This window comes from Canis aureus, chromosome 4 (assembly GCF_053574225.1).
Source record: "Canis aureus isolate CA01 chromosome 4, VMU_Caureus_v.1.0, whole genome shotgun sequence".
Lineage (NCBI taxonomy): Eukaryota > Metazoa > Chordata > Mammalia > Carnivora > Canidae > Canis > Canis aureus.
Window position 1 is genome coordinate 15280582 of NC_135614.1, and position 24557 is coordinate 15305138.

Genomic DNA, 24557 nt, shown 5'->3' on the forward strand with positions numbered 1-24557 from the left:
TCATTTAGTTTTTGGCAGTGATAAGAATGTGAAAGATTCTTTTTAATTGCATGTGAAGTACTAAAAAATATGTACATATATGTGTGTGTGTGTGTTTTGCAGAAATATGTACACACATGATAGATATCATATATTGCATGACATATGAAACCTTTCTTTTTAATAGAAATAAGATGTAAAAGCATAAAACAGTCTCCTTAGTGGGTCTATTAGTCTGGCGGGTTTCTTCTATTGTTGTTGTTGTTTTTGTCTAGACTACTAAGGAAACATATCCAGCTCAGTTAAGGGCAGAAGTTTGAGAACAAAAAGAAATGAAAAAAAAATTGTGTCCTTTTATGTGACAGGCTCATATGAGCGATTGAAGATTTAAAGGGGAGGAGATCTGGTATCTAATTTGAGGACCTCACAGCCTGATCTAGCAAGCAAACACCTAGGCAGCTTTCCACTAGAACCTCATAAGCACAGGAGCAGGCATACATGCTGAGAAAGCTCTAAGGGGAGGCATCTGAGCCAACTACAGGACCAGCTTGAAGGCATGCTTCATGGAAGAGTGACCACTCAAGATATCTTAAAAGATGAGTGAGGAGTTAGCCAAATGGAGAGAGAGAAGGAAGAGATTCCAGACAGAAGGGACTTGTCCTTTGAGATTGCAAGGAAGGAAGGAAGGGTGTGAGTTTAGATAAAGCAGAGGCTGAGGGGTGACTGGAAGTCAGCTGAGATCAGGCCTAAGGACACCTTCTTCCCCTTCGCCTTCTTCACAGTGAAGTAGGGTATGAGGCCATGCACTGATAGTGAGGGGTGGGCATTGGTGGGCAACTTAGAGAGAAAGGTAGAGATTTGGACCTATGTCTGAGGGAAAAGAGAGTAAAATGTAAGCACAGGTAAATACAGGCTAGTGAACATTTCTGAGCTGGCATTAGCACAAACATATGGAAATATGCAATTTCCTCTGGCAGCATTCAGCTGTCTAAGTGTAGTGAAAATACAGAGGAAGTGGATTGTAGCATTCATCTTGGTTTCAGTATTCCCAGGCAGGGTGGGCAGAGTATAGGGATCAAAGGGAACCAAGAATGGCTAATGTCAACTGTTCAGACATCAACAATAAAGCCCAGGAAGGGCAGGGAAAAATAGGAAATTGAGAACGTCAACAGAGTAAAAGAAAATCAAGGTAGCAAGACATCTGATGTCTCTATAGGGATAAGGGAAAGTAAAAATCCCTTAAAATTAAATTTAGTAGAAGGCTAATCCAAGTGTAGAGCTTCTGAGTAAATAGAATGAGATGCCTGGACAGTTGAGAGAGGCAACAGACATTCACCCCAAGTAACAATGACTTCAACAGAGGATGACACTTACATGAGTGTAAAAACTTGGTGGGGTGCCAGGAGAATGCATCCCAGGTGTCAGCATTGGCAGGGGTGCAGAATGACAAAGCAGTAAGGGATGGAAATGCAGCAAGGAGAGGAGATGGTTACATATGCCTTCTGTTTAGTGACCAAGAATCACAGAAATGGGAGAAATCTCTAGAATAGATTATGTCTACTACATCCGGGAGGGAATCAGTTCATGTTGAAGGCTTGGGCTTTGAGATCAAGCTGACCCACCTATGTTATTACAGGCGAGTGCATGAACTCCCGGAGCCTCCCTTTCCCCACTTGTAGGAGCTCTGCTCTGAGAGGTTGTTGTGGCCCTAAAGAAGATCATGCGTCTGTACCTCAATAAGCAGGAGATCCATAATAAGTGAGAGCCATGGGTTTTCTTCTCCACTTTGTGCCTGAGAGTCCTGGTGGTCTGGCCTGTCTAAGCACATCCTGGGCACAGTGGACAGAGAGCTGTGCTGCTGCTCCCCTGATCCCAGACAGGTGAATAAGAGTGGCACATTCTGATATAACTAAGGGTACTGGTTTTTAAAACCTGTAGCAAGAATTTAGTATTGAAGTCTATTTTGAGATACAAAATGTGGGAGAGGCCAACATCCCAAATCACTTCTGTAGATATGTGTTCTAAAAACAATTCCTTTGGGGGCCCTGATTGTTCTCCAAAGAGCTAATCTATTGTTCATAGGTAGGGAGGAGGCATAGACATGGTAGAAAATAAGGAGAGGGGAAAGAAGTTGAATTGAACAAGGGGCAGGAACAAAGAGATGAGAAAAACCTGTATAGAGGCAACATTGTCAAGTGAACTCAATCGAATTCAATGGCTCTGGGCTTAGGCTGTGTTTATAAGGAAAGGGCCATTCACAAGATCCATGGGGTCTTTAATTCTCATTATATATAACATGTTGGTTATATTTATAAAATAGAATCATAACTACATCTGGAATCTTTACACAGAAATTAAGGTTGACGTATGTGCCAGATTGATTTATATTCCCTGATAAGATGGTAAAGTAAAGATTTATTTTACTTTGCACTCTTACAGCTTGGATTATTATTCATACTTTATTTTGCAAATTGGTGGTAACCCAACTGCAGCCAAATCAAGAGTTCACATGCCAAGTTTTGGTCTGAAAAAGTTTTTGCATCCAATATATATTTGGCCATAAAAATAAGGAGATCAAATAATAGAAGAGAAAAGAAAGTGCTTTATGTACTCTGGAGGTCAAAACCAGATGTGAATAGGGTTCTCATGGAGTGTGGCTAGCTAACATCTGGTAATCCCTAATGTGTTTCATTGTCCATTTGTAAGTTTCCCCCAATGTTTAATATCAACAGCTATACAGGAATGTAGTGACTTGCACAAAGAGTAAAATTTATAGATATCAAGGACAAAGCCAGAAAATTACTCTGTTCTTGGCATCCATCCTTCCTGGGCAAGGACTTCATATTTTCTTTCTGTTGATGCTATGTTTAATAAAGCTATGTGATTGGTTAGATTTCGATTGAGCTGAACATGTTTTGTTTTGTTTCTTTTCTATGACTCAGTGACAAAAGAAACATAAAACCTTCTGCTTACTTTAATCACAGACTTCAGATTTCTTCTATGTAATCTGAAGAATTGAGGAAATACCCCCAGAAAAATTAGTTGTACCTGTAGAGGAGGTGGAGGGTAAGAAAGAGATGGTGAGGAAGGTGGATAATTTAGCTTATTTTCTTCTTTTGGCACACAATCTGTTTGATTTCTTGATCCCTCTCAAACAACTCTCTTCTACAAAGACAACTCCCTTTGTAAGGAAATTTGCAGATGAGAGCAGACATGTCTGTATTTCCCACCACAAAGGTTAAAGATGCTGAGGGATGTGCTACAAAGCAGATGAAGTTATGATTCCCATTGCTAAATGTAGTAGCTGAGATTAGATATATGTTCTCCACCTCGTTCACAGATCCATATTGCCTTACATAAATTAGCAGTAATCTACACATTCCTTTGACAGAACAGGCTGGCCCACAGAACTGATGGATTAGTAACTAATTCAGAGATGACAACAAGGTATCAACTGTGTGCCTACTCAGGTCCACTGGTAGCTGTTGCCAGGAATGGGAGGTACTAGAAGAATCCTAAAGCTCTTCAGAAACTCAGTGGGGAAGTGCATAGCTGGTAGGTTTTGGATGTCTGCCAGGGGAGTGGGCAGAGAGAGTAGCAGTACATGAGCTACTTAGTTATTGTCCCTTGTTTAACCAAGAGAGTTTGTCCTAATAAGATCTGCTTCCCAAGGTTGGAAATTTTTATTTTAAGATCAACCCACAGTAACAAATGCTTATGTGTATTATGCAGTAATAGTAATAAATCCAATAATATGATGATGCTTTGTATCTTCAGAAGAACTTTCTCAAGTATTGTCTCATGAGATTCTAAAGTAATTTCGTGAGATAGAAATGGGACATATTTTTATCCCCATTTCCAAGTGAGGAACTCAATTTCAGAAAAGATAAGCGATTCATGCTACATCATGCTGCTGGTAAGTTAGAGAATTCAGGAAATATTGTGTAGTCATTTGAATATTTTGTAATCACTCAAATTTCTGACTCAAATTAGAAGTCAGAAAACTGTAGCAACTATGATTAGGATTTTCTAAATTGTGCAACAACAAGCTGTAAAGTTGACTGCATAGGAGACATTTACAACAAATGTGTGCTTACATGATTAAGTGACAAGTCAGAGATAGCCTACCCAAAGGTATGGATGATTGTATTAGTCAAGTCCAGAATAAAATATATAAAGAGATTTATTATAAACAATTGGTTGCAAGACCAAAATCTGCAGAGTCCATGTCCCAGTTGGAGTCTGAAGAATGGCAGGCTGCTATAGAACCAGGAAGAGCAGATGTCCAATTTGAAGGCCATGAGGCAGGAGAATGCACTCTAACTTGGGGGAAGGCCAGCTTTTTGTTCTGTGCAGACCTATAACGATTGGATAAGACTCATGCACGTTATGGAGAGCAATCTGCTTTACTCAGTCTACCAATTTAACTGTTAACCTCATTCAAAAACACCCTTACAGAAAAACCCAAAACCATGTTTTATTGAGTATCTGGGCCCATTCAAGTAGATACATAAAATTAATCATCACCAGTCCACCCCTTGCCAATTTGTCATCCATACACTTTTCCTTACACCATACTTAATCTCAAAATAAGGCAAATAGAAAGATAACCTAACATGATATAACTATCCTGCATATAACCAAAATACACTAACCCTTTTCCCAGAAGAGGAAAAAAGCCCTTGAGTGATATTTACTCTTCTCTTTGATATCTTATAACTTAGGGACTATGGGAGTAAGATGCTATGGACTGAATTGTGTCCTTTCTCAAAATTCCTGTATTTTTTTTTTTTAAATACAGTGGGACTGTACTTAGAGACAAGGCTTTAAAGGAGATAATTAGAGCCAAACGAGGTCATAATGGTAGGATCTTAATCTGATAGGACTGGTGTCCTTATAAGAAGAAGAAAAGACAATAGGTCTCTCCCTCTCTCAACGTGTGCATGCATTGAAAAAGGCCATATAAGCACACAGCAAGAAGGCGGCCATTTCCCAGCCAGAAGAGAGGTCTCCTCAAAAATCAACCCTGTAGGCACCTTGTTCCTGGACTTGCAGCCTCCAGAACTGTGAGAAAATAAAACTCTATTGTGTATGCCCCCCACTTGTGTCATCTTGTCATGGCAGCCTGAGCTGACTAATACAATGATCAAAGCCCTATCTGAGAAATTTGTTACTATCACAGAAGAGGGAATTTATTTGAAGCATATCAGCCCAACAATCGTCTGTGAGTGTTAATCCATTCCATTAAACTTCCAGGCTGGGCATAAACCCTATATGAGGCTTCTTTATAAAGCTCTCTAAAGACATACTTTCCCGGTATTTTGAGGGCTGGATTATAAATTATAAACTGCTAAATCTTCCCATGTCTTCTCAAAAGTAGTATGGTGAAGTTTCCAATAGTAGGAGATAACTGGGAAAGAGAGGACAGTCAATTGTATTGAGTGTTTACCATACACTGAGCCTTATAGATACAACGGGGAAAAGATACACATTGTTCCTATTCTCAGACACTCTTTTAGTGAGTAATCCCAGGTTCCAGGGTAGGGATAGAGTATTTCTTCCTCTGAATCTGTAAGGTTGTCATGAAAAAAAAAAAAAAATTTGATTTTAAAAAGTTTTTTTGGAGGGTCTAGCAGAAAGCCCAGAAGCTTAACTGGAGGTTATTTCTCCCTGGTTGTAGGAGGAAGTGTTTGCTTTTTTACTTATGATCTTTGGCTATCAGCAGGAGTAGCACATGGCCTAGCCTGGTCACCTTAACACCTTGACATTGCGCTATCAACTGGATTGTAAAAAACTTGGTTTAGGTCTGAGGAGTTTACAGTCTGGGGTGTGTGTGTGTGTGTGTGTGTGTGTGCTGTGTTTTCTTTTCTTTTCTTTTCTTTTCTTTTCTTTTCTTTTCTTTTTTCTTTTCTTTCTTTTCTTTCTTTTCTTTTCTTTTCTTTTCTTTCTTTTCTTCTTCTCTCTCTCTCTCTCTTTTTTTTTTTTTTTTCAAACATACAAGGGTTTATTTACAAGCTCAAGCTTGGGTCCAAGTATACCCGACACAGTGGAGCAGGGACTTGGACCCTGAGGTGGGTTTCAGCTTAGTTTTAAGAACTGGTCTATCCAGAAGGGGTGGAGCAATTACTCAAATTCTGTTTACATTTTGATATGGGGCCTTCAAGGGCATTAAGCTCTGTTCTTATTCTAATAGGGGCTTCCAGCCACTGGCTTGGGCTCTTTTTTATTCTAATATGGGGCTTTCTATTATACTTACATAGACAACTTCTAATTTGTTGCAAAGCCCATGTTTGTATGATGATTTTCATTCTTTGGACTATTTTTTGACAAAGTTGCAGAGAGCTCTTGAAATATTTTCAATGTTAATATAACACCTTTATGCAGTATGTCTTAAAGAAAAGCCAAACAAAGGCTGATCTGTAACAACACTAGGTATTTCAAATTTTCACTGTGCTGCATTCATAGATTTTGGAGATGGCCTATGAAACTGTAAATAAAAGCAATACAATTTTTCTGTGAAACAATTTATAAACTCTCCAATAGGTACAATGTGAGACTCACTTAATAGATTGGTACAGACTTTCCTTGGAGAAACTAAAGGGTTTTTTTCCCCCCTCTTTCTGTAGCGAAAGTTGATAATGCAGGAATATTGCACAAATACCATGGCTACAGCATCTTTTCTTTTTATTGAACAGCAGTTGTGGCTTGAAGAGTAACTGTCTTCAGAAAATTGTGGAGACTTTATAGCAATGGTTGAAGCTATTTGGACTTGCCAAATTACCTAATGGAATAGGTAAGCTTTATGTCTTTAAGATGAGCTGCTTTTTTTTTCTTTGAAGCCTCCAATACAGAAGTTTTCAGCCTATAGTATTCTGTATTTAGTATGAAATCAACTGCAATTCTTAGTTTCATCTTTTCAACCCCCAATATAGGAAAAAAAAGTTTCAATTTTTTAACAGCCCAAGATCTAAGAATTACACTCATGCTGCCTTTGTTTCCCAGAGAGCCTTAAAAAAAGTCATATATCAACATAGTTACTGCTTAGTTACTAACTTCTATCAACTTCTACAACTATGATGACAAATTCTCAAGGTTGTGGTGGTAAAATGAGTGATGAATGATGAATGAAACAATGACAGAGCAGGTTTAAGGACAGTAGTACATTTTCCAAGAAATTCAAGAAACTTCAAAATAGTCTCTCATGAACCAACCCAATCCAATTTGGAGTCAAGGACATTTAAGACAATTTTAATCATTTTCTAAAACTGCTAAGAGTTGAAAACTTAGTCACAGATAAAGATATCCCTAAGGAAATTAGCTAAACATAGATTATGATGAAAGAAAACCTTGGTAGGGATGACCACATAAATCTCTTAAGAAATTTGGAGGCTTGGGCATGTTAGTAAAATAAATGAGGGGGGTCCTTCTGCCCCACACTTCAGACCATTTGCTACCTGTACCCCCCCGCCGCCAACTCCCAGTCTTGCCCCAAATGGAGCTAAGGAAACTTGCTCTCCTGCTTTCAGAAAGTCTTTTTATTCTTCTTTTACTACCCCACTCCCATTCAGCCCATTCCACACTAGTAGAACTAGCCATGCCACAGGCCTCTGTGGGACCCATAAGTCTCAAAGAACTTGAATTCCATCCACAGCAAGGATATAGTCTAATGGAGGATGAATGTAAAAGGGGAGACAGATTGTAGGAGAGCCATTACAAGGAGGGCCCCTGAGAGATCACTCACCAAAGTTGATGAAGGATTTTCCATCCTTCTGGCTCTGTGAGTCAGACTCAAGTGAGTAGACTGAGCAGGTGAGGAAAGAGTAGTCCTGCATGCTCTGTGAGGTCGTTCTATAACTCCTCCAGCCTTGAGTCATCTGCTTGCTTTGGATGATGTTTCAGAGGGGAGCAACCATGGGTGATGAACACCAACACATGAGTAGCCAGAGCAGGAGCTCTAGTCTGGTATTTTCAGAGATGATCTGTCCAAAGGGCACTGATACTCAACAGAGTATCAATTATATGCAGGGCAACCATTTTGGTGACTTTATCTATAAGCTGGAGAACCACAATCTGGAGAAACCAGGAAACATTTGAGTTGCTTATATCTTAAACCACATTAGAGCAACATTGTTTATGACTATGGAGCAAAACATGGCTAGTTTAAAAATATATATTACTTTATATACTTCTTAAATGTTATTTATTGCTACTTTAATGGGCCACCTGCTCCGATTATCTTTTGTTTTTCATTTGGGTTGCTTCATTTTTAGTCAAGAAAGGGCAGAAGTTAGTCTATTTAATTTTTAATTCCACATCTTTTCATAGCAAATGATAGACCTTGTTTTAAATTCTATACCCCTAATCAAATAGTGTCCACATGAATTAAGACTTACGCCTTGAAGTCAGAACTCACAATAGCATAAAGACAATAGTTGAATGCTGGGGATAGAATGTAAGGAGAAAGAGTAGAGGTTTGAAGACTCAGACTTTCTTCCAGTTAGGCATTGGAGGGAGCCTAGGAGAAGTACTACCTCAAAGCCAGTTGCCTCATGCAAAGATCAACCAGCCCAGATGTCTACAATAACAAGTAAAAATATTGACGCCTGTGTGTACTTTGAATACAGAAGAAAGTTGACTTATGTGTACATATATGCATGCGTATACATATGAATGAAGAATTTCTCTCTATAAATCTATACATAGATAGATCGATCAATGGATGTATCTATACATGTATGTATATCATAGATCCATATATGTGAGGTAACAGCAGGAAGCAGGAGAAAATAAAAGTAGAAGAATTTATTCCTTCTAATTCCTTCCAGTCCCACCAGAGACTGCTTTCTGGGATTACTTCTTCAATCTGATGGACTCTGTTCCATGGATCAAAGTTTGTCTGGGATCCTTGCCCATGTTCCTACATGCAGGCTTGAAGGAGATAATAGATTCCCAATGTTACCCATCCCTGGATGCTCCAGCATTCTGTATTGGCTTCTTTAATATTATCAACACCTTTATGTACTGCTTCTCATTAAATTTGTCTCCGTTAACTTTTTGAAGGTGCCCCATGAGGAGACCCTGAGTGTGATAGAAGCCATGTCCTTGTTGATTTTCCTACAAGACATCCAAGCGAAGATATAGACAGGCAAGCAAAAAGGAATCTGGAGAAACCCTATGGCTGGAAGAGTTTGGACTCAGGGAAATAACATTTAAGAATCCTCAGCATACAGATGCAGAAGGGAATCCTTACGACCTTTTGCTTATCAAGAAAACAACCCTCCCCTTTGGCTGAACTGCCCACCATCTTGAATTATCATCTTGTTGAATTCAAGGCAGTCTTGGACTGCCCCATCCTCACATTCAGGAAGCCTGACATCTAGGATTAAAACCTAAACTAACTACTTTCCTTCTTCTTAGTGTCTATCAAAAGCAGTCTCCCCATGCCTAACATCACTGTTTACCTTGATTATGAACAGAAGACCAGACTTCTCAGGCATTCATTTTGTCCAAGACTCTCATCTCCTTACTGCTGTGTAAATCTCCATAATATGAACTAATTCCTCCTTCCCCTTCAAACTTTTTTACTTTAACCAATTTTAAATTCTTAATCATAATAAATAAATAAATAAATAAATAAATAAATAAATAAATTCTTAATCATATATTTATCTAGTCTATGCCAATTATGGACTATTCAAAAAATGACTAACGATTCTCCAAGAAGAGCACAAAATAAATTCACTTAAACCATTTGTTCATAATTACAATAGACACAATGTACTTCATCATTGAACAAACTCCATGATAAACATTTGGCCAATGAGGACAATGAGCCAAATTATACTGATCATTTCTTTACTATTTTGGGTTTTCACTGACATACATGGCCATAGATAGTTAATTGGATCTATAAATACTCCTAGTTAAGTTTAATTAGTTCTCTGTATAGAATCTAAGGTTATGATAGTCGTGGTGATAATTTTGAATAATATTTTTTTAAAATCCACAGACGTTTGTTTTAAAAAATTGACCTAGAATATGCTCTGAAAGAAAAAAAAGAAAAAGAAATTGGATAAAGGAGTGAGAAATAAGAGTACGAAAAGATTAGTTACTCTGTGAAAAAGCCAATATGATTGCAGAAGTATTAAAATCCCTGTAGGAGATTTACAGAGAAGTCTGCCCTGGATTAGAATTTGATATCAAATAACTTAACTGAAGTCATACAATTCTGTGCCATTTGTAGTTGAGTTAATAGCATATGTTCCTGGAGGATTACAGCCAATGATTAAGGAAATTAGGTTTTGTTTGAATTTAATTTAGTTATATAAAGCTGCTACTATAATTTACAGCTTTGATATTTAATATTTAATAACCCAGATCTTAGAAGAATACTAGATATAGCTGTGTCATTATGCCTTGAAATATTATTCCCATAAGTCATTTATATTTGCTGGCTGATAAAGATGTTCATCGACTAGATGGACTCAACAGGAGTCCACTGATAAAGCCAATGCCGCTTCACAGTTTGCTGAGTCCCTTGTACATTTCCACTCCATTTCCCACACCTGTAACTTACTGAATCATAATTTATCTGGCCGGTCAATTGTCATAATAGAGAAACATTGCAGCCTTTACTTCAGCAGCCAGCTGTGGGAATGACTCAGCTCTGCCTTTCTCTCACATTTTATGTATCTGTGTCATTAAAAACCATAGGAATTTCTCTGTGAATATTGCTCCCTCAATTTTTCTTTCTTGTTTTTCTTTATTACTTTGCCACACTTTTTCCCTATCCATCTTGATTTTTTGCTTCTTTTTTTCCTTCATTTTTTGGAGCCTCTGCAATAATAATTTCAGTTTCTTTCTTGTGTATATCTGTACCTCTTAGTAGAAATTCCTTTGTTCTTCTGATTTATAAAAATTAATCTGAAATTTCTCATCCTATGGATTAACTTTTATCTCTAAACATTCCTAATATTTTACTCCCATCCAAGAATATTTATACTATTTCAACTGCTTTTCTCCTTCAGGACTTGTGATTTAAACTTTTTTTTCTCTTTTATTCACGTCTTTTATTGTCCTTACAACTACTGAGAATCCCTCACATCATTGTTTTGGTTAGTTGTGTTCGTCTTAGTCATGTTTACTTCTTAGTTTGGACTTCCCTCAAAGAAAGTTCAAGTCAGCTCTTCAGAAAATTCTCAAGGCACAGTCTCTAACCTTGAAAATTTTAGAGATCTGAACAGAGAGTTTACTCGGAATACCTATTTTAACAATTTATTATATACAAATGATTAATATGATATAATTAATATAATACAATATACATATATATTATATGTATTCTTTACATAGATAGCAAAGAGTAGAAACAGGTAAAAAGGAAATATTTAGAGATGGCCAACACTAAATGCAAGTTAAAACATCAGGAATTTGTTTGAAGGGAAGAAAGAAATGCAGTAATGCATTCTAAGAGATAAGTTTTCATTTATGCCTCCCTGCCAGCCCACTAAAAATTTCAACTTGGTGAGCACAATTAATGATAATAATTATAATAAAAGCATAGTGATTAAGCGTGAGGGTTCTTTAGCTAGATTGGCGGGCAAGTAATCTTGGCTTCGCTGCTTTATAGCTGTATGACTTTGGATAATTTACTTAACCTCCCTGTGCCTCAGATCAAATATGTAAAATGAGAATAACAATAGTACTCTGTCTTCAAGGTTGTTGTGTAAAATGTATAAAATGTTTAATATTCTGTGTTGGAATAGTAAACTCTTAATAACTATTAGATATTGTTGTTTACTATATTTTTGTTATTGTTACTCCAAAATAAAACACAGGTTAGTAGGAAATAGCAGATCAAAGTGAACATTAAGAAACAAACAAGCATCATGGTGGCATTATTATCTTATAGGTTTTGTTTTGTTTTGTTTTAGAGAGGGAGACAGAGAGTTGAGAGGCAGAAGGAGAAGGAGAGAAAGAATCTGAAACAATATCTACCCCCAGCATGGAGCTTGACCCAGAGATCAATCTCATGACCCTGAGATCATGACCTGAGCTGAAATCTAGTCGGACGCTAAACCAACTGAACCACCCAGGCAACCCCCACCTTATAGGGTTTTAAGAGTAGTCAAATGTAATTATACTTTGAAATTATAACTATAAATATATAAAAGTATACATTTATCCTTTTTTATACATAAAGTGCTATAGGAATGTAAATTGTTAGTATCATTCAGCTGTCACTTGAATTTTCTTTGGTGAAGATATTACTTACTTTATCACATTATTTATGAATTGTTAAAGGGAAATGTCTGTCTAATATATGTGGGGAAAAGTCTAATTCCTACACTGGGCCTAGCTATATCCCCTGGTGCATCAGAATTAGATTTAATCTACTACCTAATGGTATTTCTTCAAATATTAAATGATAATTATTATGATATCCTTCAAGTTTGTATTCTATATATTAGGAAATTTAAGAATTGGTTCATCCAGTTGTCTAAAGACATCAGAGCTCTGGATTGTGCCTGGTTCTGTTATTTATTCAAAATAGGATACCGTTTTTAGGCCCTGTTTATATCTTCAAAATGTGGTACCTATACCTGTGACAGACTCTTGCTTAGCTACACATCTCAACTAGAATTGCCCTTTCTCTTTGCCAGCAGAGGCCTATTTTGTTCGGATATTAAAGTGTGGTATGCTCAAGAAAGGCACCCTCCCCGACCCTACTCCAAAACCAAGAAGTGAATATTAATCCATCGTGAAGAATACAAAAATGAATGAAATAAGCAGCTTCTGCCTTCCAAAACTCAAGCCAGTCAGGGAAACACACTAACATATAAATATATAAAAGCAGGATACATTTTGCAAGCATAGTATAAACAAAGTACCATGGGAAATGAAAGGAGGCATGATGAATTTCTGCTATGGAAATCCAAGAATACTTCACTGAGGTAGCATTTGAGTTGAGTCTTGAAGATGAAAACAGTGTCTTTAGGGGGTGCTGAGAGAGTTACATTTATAGGTAGTGCTGAAACATGGGGAAAAAACCAGAAGGAGAACACAAGAGATGCAATAAAACCATAGAACAAAATTCCCAGTGAGACAGAAAACACAGAGCTTTGAATTCCATATTAAACACACTTAAATTTTACTCTATGAGGAATAGGTAGTCTTCAAAGTTTTTGAGCTCAGGTGGCTACTGCTGTTTTGTTAGTGACATAATTGATTATAAATAAGAAATAATTAGACATAGAAACCAGAAGTTTACAACACTAGTCCATGTAACAAATGATGTTGATGTGAACTTTGTCTATAGCACTGAGAATAAAAACAAGAGGCAGGTTCCGACATATCTAACAGATAGATGTGGTAGGTTCTGACCACAACCTGAAAGATGACTGTGAGAGAAGAGTCACAGATGGACCCAAGAGACTAAGGGAGGATGGAGCTTGGGGGTGAAAGATACATGTATGTGAAAGACGTGTTCAGCAGACCATTGGATGGACAAATGCCAGATGTTGGTGGTCAGCTGTGTCAGAAGACGCAGAGTGTGAGCGAGAAGAATGAGAGAGGGCTCTTGAAGTTTACTTTAGCTCAAGGAGGATGAAGAGTTTGGAGTTGGTATGGAAAAATTAATGTGAAGAAAAGGAATTGGTTAACTTTTCTTTTGTTGAGAACCACATTATGCTTTTAGCTAACATTGGGTAAAAGATGGCCATTGAGTCCTGTTAAATTCCCTTGTTGATTTGGCTCATTATTCCAAGCTACTTTTATTTTTTTGACTACTAGTTATTACACAGAAAAGTTACTCCATTTTTCCAGCTTTCTGCTTTTGTATTTTGAGCCTGAGAGGGTTATTTTAAGATATAAAATGACTGAATAAAAGGAAAAGCTAATCACTTTCCTGGGAAAGGAAGCAGTATTGTGAAAATTGCGTAGTGGATGCTGTGCTTCACTGCCTGTAACCCCACTGGGGATCAAGACTCTCATTTCCAGAGACAGAGCATTGGCTACTGGTAACTCAGCTGCGCTTTTTTCCAGGAACTACCCTTGGCCTTGCCCATTACACTTCTTCCTTGGAGGCAGCCTGTAACAATTGGCTGGTTGATATAGCCCTTTTGTTTCAATTCTGGTCAATTGGAAGAATCATCTCAGTCCTTAGGTCCCCCCCGGGGATCAGTGGAAGCCTGTGCTGCTATTTCCTGGCAGTTCACCCTGTCCTTTACATCTCTTATCCAGTGTCTCACAGGCTTTACTACCACAAGCACTTCTGCATAAACTACCGGCATGCAAAAATCTCAGTCTCAATGCCTGTTTCCCCACCCAAGATGAACTGTAGATCAAAATCTTGGCATTTTTTATCTGATAAAACCATTTTAGATATGATTTGAAGTATCAGGATTCTTTCTACATTTGAAAAAGAAGATTAATGAGGATGACTTTTTTAAAGTTATGTTAATTTAATCAGCATGGCACTGGTGCAACAATATGGAGACAAATGAATAGATGAGAAGAGATATCTCAGAAACAGATTCTACTCTATATAAAAATTTATTATATTATCAAGGTCATTGACATCACAAAAATATGATAAAGATTAATGGCATAACATTTAAAGAGGAAAGGAAAGATTATTCACTAAATGGTACTAGAACAACTGGATAGGCAAAATAAGTTTAATTCTTTTTTTTAAAGATGTTATTTATTTATTTGAGAGAGAAACAGAGATAGCAAAGGAGATAGTGAGAGAGAGGACTAGTGGGAAGGAAAGGGAGAAGTAGGCTCAGGGCTGAGCAAGGAGCTCCACGTGGGACTCCACCTGGGTCATCATCTGGGTGTAAGATAGATGTTTAACTGACTGAGCCATCGAGGCACCCCATAAGTTTAATTCTTACGTTCTGTATTTCAATAAATCCAGACAGATTAAAGATGTTAGTTTGATTTCATTAATAATCAAGGAAACAAATTTAAACATCAATGGGATATTATCTTTGACTTGTCATATTGATGGAAAGAGCATATTGATGAGAACATACAGGTAAAAGAGTACCCTTATATACTGTGAGTGGAAATGTAAATTGCTACAGCTTTTCAAGGGCAACCTGATATTTACTATGAAAACTTTCAAAATCTTTATCTTTGATTTAATTTATTAAACTTTTAAATTGGAGAAAAAGATAAATATTAGGGATAGCATATGTATATGTGATAAACTTTACAAAGCTTAAGAGTTTGTACGAATTTACTCACTTGTACTCATGGAAAAGTAAATATGTACAATTACATAACCACCAACCAAATCAAAACTGAAATGTTTTCATTTCAATGCTTTAGAAGTCTCCCTGGTGTTGTATCCTGGATAATATTCCCTTTTCAATAAGTAAGACCATGTTCTGTCATGGAGCTTATGGTCTACTGGGGGAGACAAATATTAAGTAAATAATCACACAAGTGGTTATAAACCACTTATATCAATATTTGAGTGGAAAGTTAAAAGTGGGAAAAGAGATATACCATTTAGATTGAGGAAAGTGAGGAAAGACAAAGCAGAAGTGGTATTTAACATGGAGGATGAGGAGGAGTTAGCCAGGCAAGGAAAGAGGAGACAGAAGAAAATCTCAAGAAAAGGGCACAGTATGTATTCTGAGTTAGGAAAGAGCTTCCAGGGTCTGAAAAATAAAAGTAGTGTTGGTAAGCCGAAAAGTCAAGGCAGGAAGCAGCAGAAACAGTAGCCAATCCTGCCTGGCATTATAAACTGGTTTAAGATGCATATTTAAACTTAATTGTAATGGGAGGCCACTCAATGGTTTAAAAAGAAAATACAAGTTGAAATGATCATTGTGGACCACTGTGAAGACAATGGGCTGTAGGGAAGACAGAGTGGAAGTTGCTAGACTACTAATTAGGCTATTGCAAGAACTGATGATGATTTGGACCAGAAAAGTGACTGGGAAACAAAAAGGAGTAGAGAATTCAAAATGTAACTTGAAAGTGTACCTACTGAGCTCGATGACGGAAAGGATGAGAAGGCTGGGTCAGATGGAGAGTGTAAATTCACGTAAAAGGAGAGCTTTGGAAGATGTGCATGAAAGTACTAGCTGTTATCTCTGCTTTGGGTTTGGATGAGGGGGAAAAAGTGAAGCAGATTTTCACTTTCTAATCTGTGTATTCTAAACTAAAATGGTAGTGATGGTGGCCATGATGGTTGTAGGAGTAGTTTCAAGTTAATTAAATGACCTTGCATTATTACCTGTGATTAATTGCCTTGTTTAATGGAAATAAAGCAAATAATAAGAAAATCATTAATTTGATTTCATGAAATAATTTTTATTCTAAAAATGAAAGATAACGTAATTCATATTAAAAGGCAAAGAATAAAGCTGAAAGCAATATTACTACAAGTCTGACAGTGGGTTGAGATAAATTCCATATAGAAAGGTCAGACAAGTTATTAAAGTTTGTATATTTTCCATACTAATCAGTAATTCATGAAAGAATAGAAATATTTTTTCTAGCTTTATTGAGATAAAATTGACATAATATTGTGTGAGTTTAAGTTATTAAGTTAAGCTTAAGGTTTACTTGATACACATATTGCAAAATTATTACCACCACAGAGTTAGCAAACACCTGCATCACATTACATAATTACCATTTAAAAAATATATATATTCATGGGGCTTGAACTCAGGACCCTGAGATCAAGACCTGAGTTGAGATCAAGAGTCAGATGCTTGACCAACTAAGCCACTCAGGTGCCCCTATTACCATTCCATTTTTTTTTTTTTTGTGATAAGAACATTTAAGACCTACTTTTTTAGTGACTTTAAAGTATATATTACAATATTATTAACTTTAGTCACCATGTTTTACATTAGATCCTCAGAACTTACTCATCTTATAACTGGAGTTTGTACTTTCTGCCCAACATCTCCCCTTTTCCCCAAACCCCCAGCCCTTAGTAATCACCATTCTGGTTAGACTTTTTTAGAATCTACATAGGAGTAATGTCATATAGTGTCTGTCTTTCTCTATCTGACTTATCTCACTTAGTACAAGCCCCATTCATGTTGTGGCAAATGGCAGATTGTTTTTTCTCATGTCTGAATAGCATTCCATTGTATAGATATATCACAACTTCTTTACCCATCCATCCACTTATGAGTGCTTGTGCTGTTTCCATATCTTGGCTATTTTTAAAATTCTATAGTGAACATGGGAGTGCAGATATCTTTTTGATATCCTATTTTCATTTTCCTTTGGATATATGCTCTAGAAGTTGTATTACTGGATCACATGGTAGTTCTCTTTTTAATTTTTTGAAGAACCTCCATATTATTTTCCATAGTGGCTGTACCAATTTACATTTCCATCACATCCTAACCAACACTTATAATTTCTTGTCTTTTTTATAGTAGCCATTCTAACAGGAGTGACATGATATATCATTGTGGTTTTGATTTGAATTTCTTTGATGATTAGTAATGTGGAGTATCATTTCATTTACCTGCTGTTTGTATATCTTCTTTGGAAAATGTCTATTCAAATCCTCTGCCCATTTTTAAATCACATTGTTTGAATTTTTTGCTATTGATTTGCATGAGTTTTTTATGTATTTTGGATACTAATAAATCTAGGATTAAAGAGTCAGAGGAGAGGTGGAGGAAGCTGTGAGATGGACCATCTCAAGCATCAATGTTGTAAGTTAAATTGTTGTGAGTCTGGAAGGTGGCATTCTGTATATGTGTTATTACAATTTTTACATCCTTTGACTTGAACTCTTACCTCAAGGACTCTATTCTAATGAAATAACACAAACATAAAGAGATCTTAATGTGTTCTCTGTAGCCATTATTCATGATACGACATTAGAAACAATATAATGCACAACAACGGTGGAATGGCACATCTGTATCATATAGTCATTTAAATTTTACATGGAGGAATACATAAGCTATAATTTTAGATGAAAACATATTTTTATGTCTGCCTGATGCATTACCCTTTTATGACCCCTGCCTATGCAGACGAAACATAGCCTTAGTCCTCCCGAGAGCAGCAACAAGATTTTACCACAATGCAGCTACTCGATGTCAATCTTGGGCAATCCTTGGTAGGCCCAGTTACCCTCTGATCTCCAGCCACTCCATCTAAGGTGGATGACATTTGCTGTCTGCAGGAAACCTACAACAGGATTCAGATACATTTGATTGCTGTAATCAAAGTGATTTTATACATGAACAAACACATTCTAAGAGAAATACATTATAAAGGTTAAACTGTGAGATAATCTGAAAATCTATTAAAAATGAGAGGAGGGATGCTAAAAAACAAAACAGGGATGTTATAATGGTCAATGTAGATAGAAGAGAACAAGGGCCTAAATGAAGCTTAACAGAAAGGAGAACTGAGAATTGATATTTTTAAGTGTATCCAGTACTCTGCCCTGTGCCTAACAGACACTCCAAATCTGTTAATGGCATTGATTGAAGTTAGTTTTGTCTTCCCCACTGGAAGGCAATGTATTTGAAGGTCTTTACCTGATAACTTACTTATTTAGAAACTTGTATAGTATTGAACAGTTTACATTCAAAATGTATTTATTCTATTCCTGAAACAGCTAGCCCTGAGAGCAGTAGGCTGAGACAGTGCAGACTGAGTCATCTCTGGTGAATGAGATTGAGAGGATAACGGAAGACAGTCATTCTCCTGTACATTCAAATACTTCATATGGTTATTTTTTGACAATTTAAATGATTGATACTCATGGATTTTATTAAAATGCATATATAAAGTATATTACTATGTTTTACGCTTTTTTTCATTATTTTTAATTATATAAGAGTTGAATGTTCAAAAAACGTATATATGCAATTTATCTGTATATTGATCATATTCAAATCCAGGATGAGAAATAGCTGCTTGAAGCAAGCACAACGAGAAGAGTAATGCTGTTAGTGAGGTAGTAGCAGTTGTAATATCAGTGATTGTAGCAGAAGTAGGGTAGGAGCCATGGTAATAGTAGTAGAACTTTACATGTGTCCATTCAGCCCTGTGGATTTTTGTGACCTTCTTTATCTTCTTTGTCTTAATAAACAACACTGCGATGTCATCATGAAATCATTCCCATTTAATTAAAGGGAAAAATGAGGCTCAGGGTTTTTGCATAACAAATTTTGGAACTAGTACAAAATTCTGTCATTTTATTTCTAGACCTGTTTCACCACATTTTTCTAGTTTCATCATTTCTAAATATGAACTTTCATATTTAGTCATCCTAAGTCAATACACACAACAAATATTTGGGCTAGTATATTATAAATTCAAGTGTGCTATATTTCTCAATATGAAAATTTTAATCTAATAATTTTTAATTATGTAACTGATTTATTCTAGTCCATAAGCCTAATAGAATAGTGATGACTATAGGATATTCTGATTTTATTTGTGTCATTGTCAATGACCTTTTCCCAGAGAAGATAAAGCTGGAAAGGTATAAAAACGAAATTCAGTGTGTCCTTGGGACACATTATCATTTTGAGGTAGTTCTAAGTAGAAAATGATCTACTATAGTGGCTGAAAATGAAAATTGCTGCAGGGTCATCTGGCTTTCAAAAATTATTCTAATGAATCCTAAGCTTAATATAAACTTTATGTGAGTTATCACCTTATAGTAACTTGTGCTAACAGACGTCATCCCTAAATACTACCATTCGATGACAATTAATAAGCCTTATAAAAGTTTTGTTCCTGAGCAACTCACCTCCTGCTAAAGAAACTGTAAATCTTCACTTTACACAGCAATTTCTGCTGAGACACATACTTCAGGAGTTAAATTGGTGACCATTTTAGAATTGTGAATTTTAGCATCCGTGAAGTCTGCCAGTTTGTTATTTTCATGTTGCTGTGAATCACTTCCTAACTGTCATTTCCTTTTACTTTTCCTGTCATTCCTAAAGCTTTGCCACAGCCTGATACTCACTGGAATACTTAATATTCTGTTGTTTCTGTAGTGGCCAAACCCTTTTTTTCTGTGACATGGGAACGCAAGCATGCCTCCATCACCACCACCATCATCAATCAAGAAACACTTGCCTCACACCTCCTCTGGAGCACACTGGGTAAGGCCTGCTTCTTTCCTTGCAAAGGGACCATCCCTCTTTGCCTTTGCAAATATTCTTCCTTAAAGCATTTTAGTAGCAGTTGTACATTTCTTTTTTGCAATATTCGGCTATATTTTCCATTTAGATTTTGATCTCATGAAGATACAGGAAAAGGATGAAACTGATGATACTGATGATTTTGAAATGCTAATATTGTATAGTGAGCATTTTTCTGGGACAAACATTTATGCCATGCATTTAATTTGAGCAGAAGATGAGAAAGTGAAGCATCGAGAGGGAATACCATGACCACAAATTCTTAAAGAGTCCAGAAATAATTTTCTGCACAAGGATTTTCAGAAGGTAAACATGAGATGAGAAAATATCTCCTTTCTTTAACATACTCAGATATTGAGCTCCATGTTTTGGTCATTATATTTTCTTCTTAATCTAGCTTTTTTTTTGGCCAGAGAGAGAGGTTCATTATATACCAAGACTGTGTCCAAGCATTTTATATGCAATATCTCATATAAATGCTACAATAAATCTAAAGAGATATTATTATGTATATTTTATAGATTAGAAACAAGGCTTAGAGAATTTGACTACCTTGTCCAAATCAAATAGCTAAGAAGTGAAAGCCACGACTTAGACACAAATCTTCCTCTAAGTAGAATTTAAACCTATAGTCAACTTTGGAAAAAAATATACCAGAAGCTTCTACCAGATTCAATTTTTTTTCTTTTGGTGGGACATATTGCCTCAATCATATTTGAGTTATTTCACTCAGTAAACATACCTTAAATACCTATTGTGTATTGGACACTATTTAGATATTGGCATGAAAGTTCTGGCATTCCAGATATAGAGATAAAAATTAAACATAAAAGATATTATATAGGATGAACTATAAGGAGGTGCAGGTCACAAATTATGGCATAAGATTGTGAAAGGCCTAGCTGTGCACAAAAATAGTGGAAGTTATATGAGGCTTGTAGCAGATTGATTACAAGTGAAGGTGTCAGTCAGAAATACAATGCTGTTCGAAAATAACACAAAGATTTAACTGTCGTAACTGAAAAATCCTCCATCTGTATTTAGCATTGGCTGGGCTTTTATAAGAACAAGTTGTGCCAGTGTGTCCAAAGATATGGGAAACTTGGAGAGAGTTCAGAGGTCTATAATGAAGATAATTAAAATGTAAAAAGGAATATCCTTGAGGAAATATTTGAGGATTTGGGGCTATTTTGTCTGAGAACAAAAATATGAGCATGGATAGCCTTCATAACTATTTCAAAATACAAAAAGAATTTTCAGAAGATGGGAAACAGTTGTCCCCTTTTTACCAGAAAGAGAGAACAAAAAGAAATGTATACTCCCCAGATGGTAACACCATAAAAATGATGTCCTATTTAAGTAGAGTCATCTTAATTCTCCCTCTTGGTACTTGTAAGTAGGCAGAAATAAAAACTGTAATATGGTCGGAGGATATAAGTTTCTCTTCTCACAGCTTTCCTGACCCATACAGCCTGAGAATACCTATCTAGATATCAACCAAAGACATAACCATATGCAACATAAATGTTGCCTCATTCTCTGGGAGAACATACAGCATAGGCCAGAGGTCCAAAACTATTGATTGGCCACATATTTTATAGAATTGAATTATTTACCAAAATTAAAAAATATATATCTTTATATGTATAAAATATAAATATATATAAATATATATTAAAATATAATAACATATTTTTATGTCATAAGTCTCTTATTTCTCTAATTTAAAAAAATCAGAATAATAGGCAGACCTGGTGCCCATTCTTACTGGGATGAAGATACGTAGTGGAGCCCACATCCAATAGTCTATGTGATGCTCCCTCCAGTGAGCCCAAGGCCCCCCTACAGCAGTCATACCTGGCCAATTTCTCTCCTTCTTGTTCAACTCTATAACCATGGGTGTTAAGTTAAAAGGAGCAGTGAAAGGGGAAACATTCATTGACTTTGCCAACCCTAGCTAGCCTGCAGAGTTGCCCCCAGGCCCCGCTGGTGTTTCCTCTTGCTATCAATTTATTTAGAGCCCTGCAGCCAAGTTAGTACTAGTACAGAGTCCCTGAGCAATAGTGCATGAAGAGGATGTACTAAAGAGATAATCCTCCCTGGTCTTCCAAACATAGTCTACGGGACCAGGCTTCTCTAAGATTGGGGTGGTGTAATAGGAGCCTCCTCAAGACATGAAGAACTGTAGTACTGGATTTTCTTGGAGAATCACTTTTATTCAGCGATAAGTCATTTTTAAAAATGATTATTATACTAAAACAAAGAATTACATTATGCAGAATTCAAGAACATTTACAAGATAAAGCACGAAAGATAAAGCCATTTGTCACTAGTAACAGAGAACCAGGTTTGCATATTTCTGCCTTTGGTGGTAATTTTGTTGGCAGAGTTTGAGGAGCATGACAGATTTCTGCCAACTCCAAATCATTTCAGCTTCTATTTCCTGTGGCCTCAGCCTCTCCTGAATCTCTTCTTGGAAGTCTTATAAGCATAGAATATGTGTCCAAAGCACAAGCAAATCCTAATTCAAATCATTCCCACAAAAACTAAGCAACTCTTAATTTGAAATGTTATTTTAAAAATAATCTCCACTTTAAGCATTCTTTCAACAAAATGTCTTGGTTAAAGACACATGTCCTGGGTCAGGTGGCCTGGTCTCCCCACCACTCAATAGCTACTTGACCTTGAAAAAGTAATTGGACCCCTATGATCTTCAATTTCATTGGTCCTTCATAAGATTGCTATGAGATTTAAATGTGTCATCTACAAAAACACTTGGAATATAATCGGTGGTAGAAAGCTTCTGGTGGGGAAGTTTTATTTTTTTTTAACATTTTATTGTCAGGTAGAAAGAATATGGCTATTCATAGAAGGGGTTTCATCCCCTTATCCTGAGGTGGTAGCCTTGGGTGGAATCTATCAGCCAACTCTCCAGTGACCCAAACTTCAGCAGCATTAGAAAAGAAATCAAAGTGCCATGAAATAGACCTTCTAACTCCAAAAACTTGTTAAGTGTGTTTTGACATCCCCCAGAGCAATAAAAAACTAGAACAAAAGGAAGCTCTGCCCAAATAGTTTAGGAATGTGAGAGACTTGATCTCTAAATTTTACTTTGAAAAATCACATTTTAAATATAAGGGCAAATATTTAATGCTCTATTCTAGTCAGGGGCATTGAAATAAAGACCAGCGATATTTATACTTTTAGGTATTTGCTGGGGGTGGTGAGTTGTTTCAGTTTTTGTAAGATTCTAAAGGCATAGGTTCTAGTCCAGATATCATACTCAAAAGCTTATCTATGTTCAGCCAAATAACAGAAGCTTATTCTAAGAGGAAGAACCCATGTGTTTGCTGTATTATAATATACTCATAATTCATTGGCAGTAAAAAAACTAGCAACTCTAGTGTTTCTGATAAGCCTTGCCTGGTACTTCTCAAACTTTCTGGTCTCAGAACCACTTCATATTCTGAGAAACTATTAAAAAACCTCAAAGATCTTTTGTTTATGTGGATTATATCCACAAATATTTACAGAATTAGAACACTTAAAAAGAAAGAAAATTAAATTTCAATTTTAATGCCATTAAAAATACCATTAAATCAAATGGATGCTAAAATAAATGACTTCTTTTGATGAAAAAAAAAACTGTATTTGCCAAAGTCAAAAATAAATAAGCAAAACCATTAGGGGCAAGAGTGGCACTGTTTGCAGATCCTTCTAACGTCTGATTTCAGAGAACATGGCAAAGTCTTCCTATCACCTACTGCATTTATCTGCTGCAATATAGTTCTTGGCTGAAGTGTATGAAGATAATCTGGCCCTCACAGATACGTATTTTGGAAAGGAAGAGTATTTGAACAGCCTTTCTAAATAATTTTGTATATTCTTTTTTGATACTCTGCTCAAACCTGAAAGGTGGTAGTTTCTTAAAGGATAGTTGGAATCTGGAATCTGAAACCATATCCATGAGCTTTTTGCACAGACTGGAGTTATATCTATAGGGCTGTCTTGTACTTTCTTTTTTCTTAAGGTTTTAAATTTTTTAAAAATTTATTTGTTTGAGAGAGCATGGGCAAGGAGGAGAAGCAGAGGGAGAAGCAGACTCCCCACTGAGCAGGGAGCCCAAAGTAGGGCTCCATTCCCAGACCCCAGGATTTTGACCTGAGCCGAAGGGAGATGCTTAACAGACTGAGCTACCCAGGCACCCTAAGTCTTGCACTTTCATTGGATTTTCTTACCCATGTGTAATTTTGTGACATTGTGCCTGGGTCATGTGGAAAATCTGACTCACTGAATTATGTAAACAATCCAAATGATGACACAGAGGTGTCAAAAGTCACATTTATTAATATGCCATCAATCTTACCTTTCAGAATTGAAATACTATGAAGCTCACGGTAACAGATAAACATTTTC

At 36.4% G+C, this 24557-nt stretch overlaps 2 long non-coding RNA genes across 5 annotated transcripts in view; one reads left to right on the forward strand and one right to left on the reverse strand.

The window, feature by feature from the left end:
- Positions 1–4144: 4144 nt before the first annotated feature.
- LOC144312225 (uncharacterized) overlaps positions 4145–24557 on the reverse strand; it is a 35204-nt gene continuing 14791 nt past the window's right edge. The window contains exons 2-5 of one of the 4 annotated variants that reach the window (XR_013377692.1): positions 18055–18165; positions 12870–13009; positions 7721–8049; positions 4145–4337 (exon numbers count right to left, since the gene is read on the reverse strand). This is a non-coding gene — a long non-coding RNA (uncharacterized LOC144312225). Of the gene's footprint in view, positions 4338–5288; positions 5390–7720; positions 8050–12869; positions 13010–18054; positions 18166–24557 lie in introns of all 4 variants that reach the window. The other 3 variants (XR_013377691.1, XR_013377690.1, XR_013377693.1) reach the window with 3 other exon arrangements.
- The window catches only part of LOC144312228 (uncharacterized), a 113811-nt gene continuing 108941 nt past the window's right edge, over positions 19688–24557 (forward strand). Inside the window, exon 1 of the long non-coding RNA XR_013377698.1 lies at positions 19688–20102. This is a non-coding gene — a long non-coding RNA (uncharacterized LOC144312228). The remainder of the gene's footprint in view (positions 20103–24557) is intronic.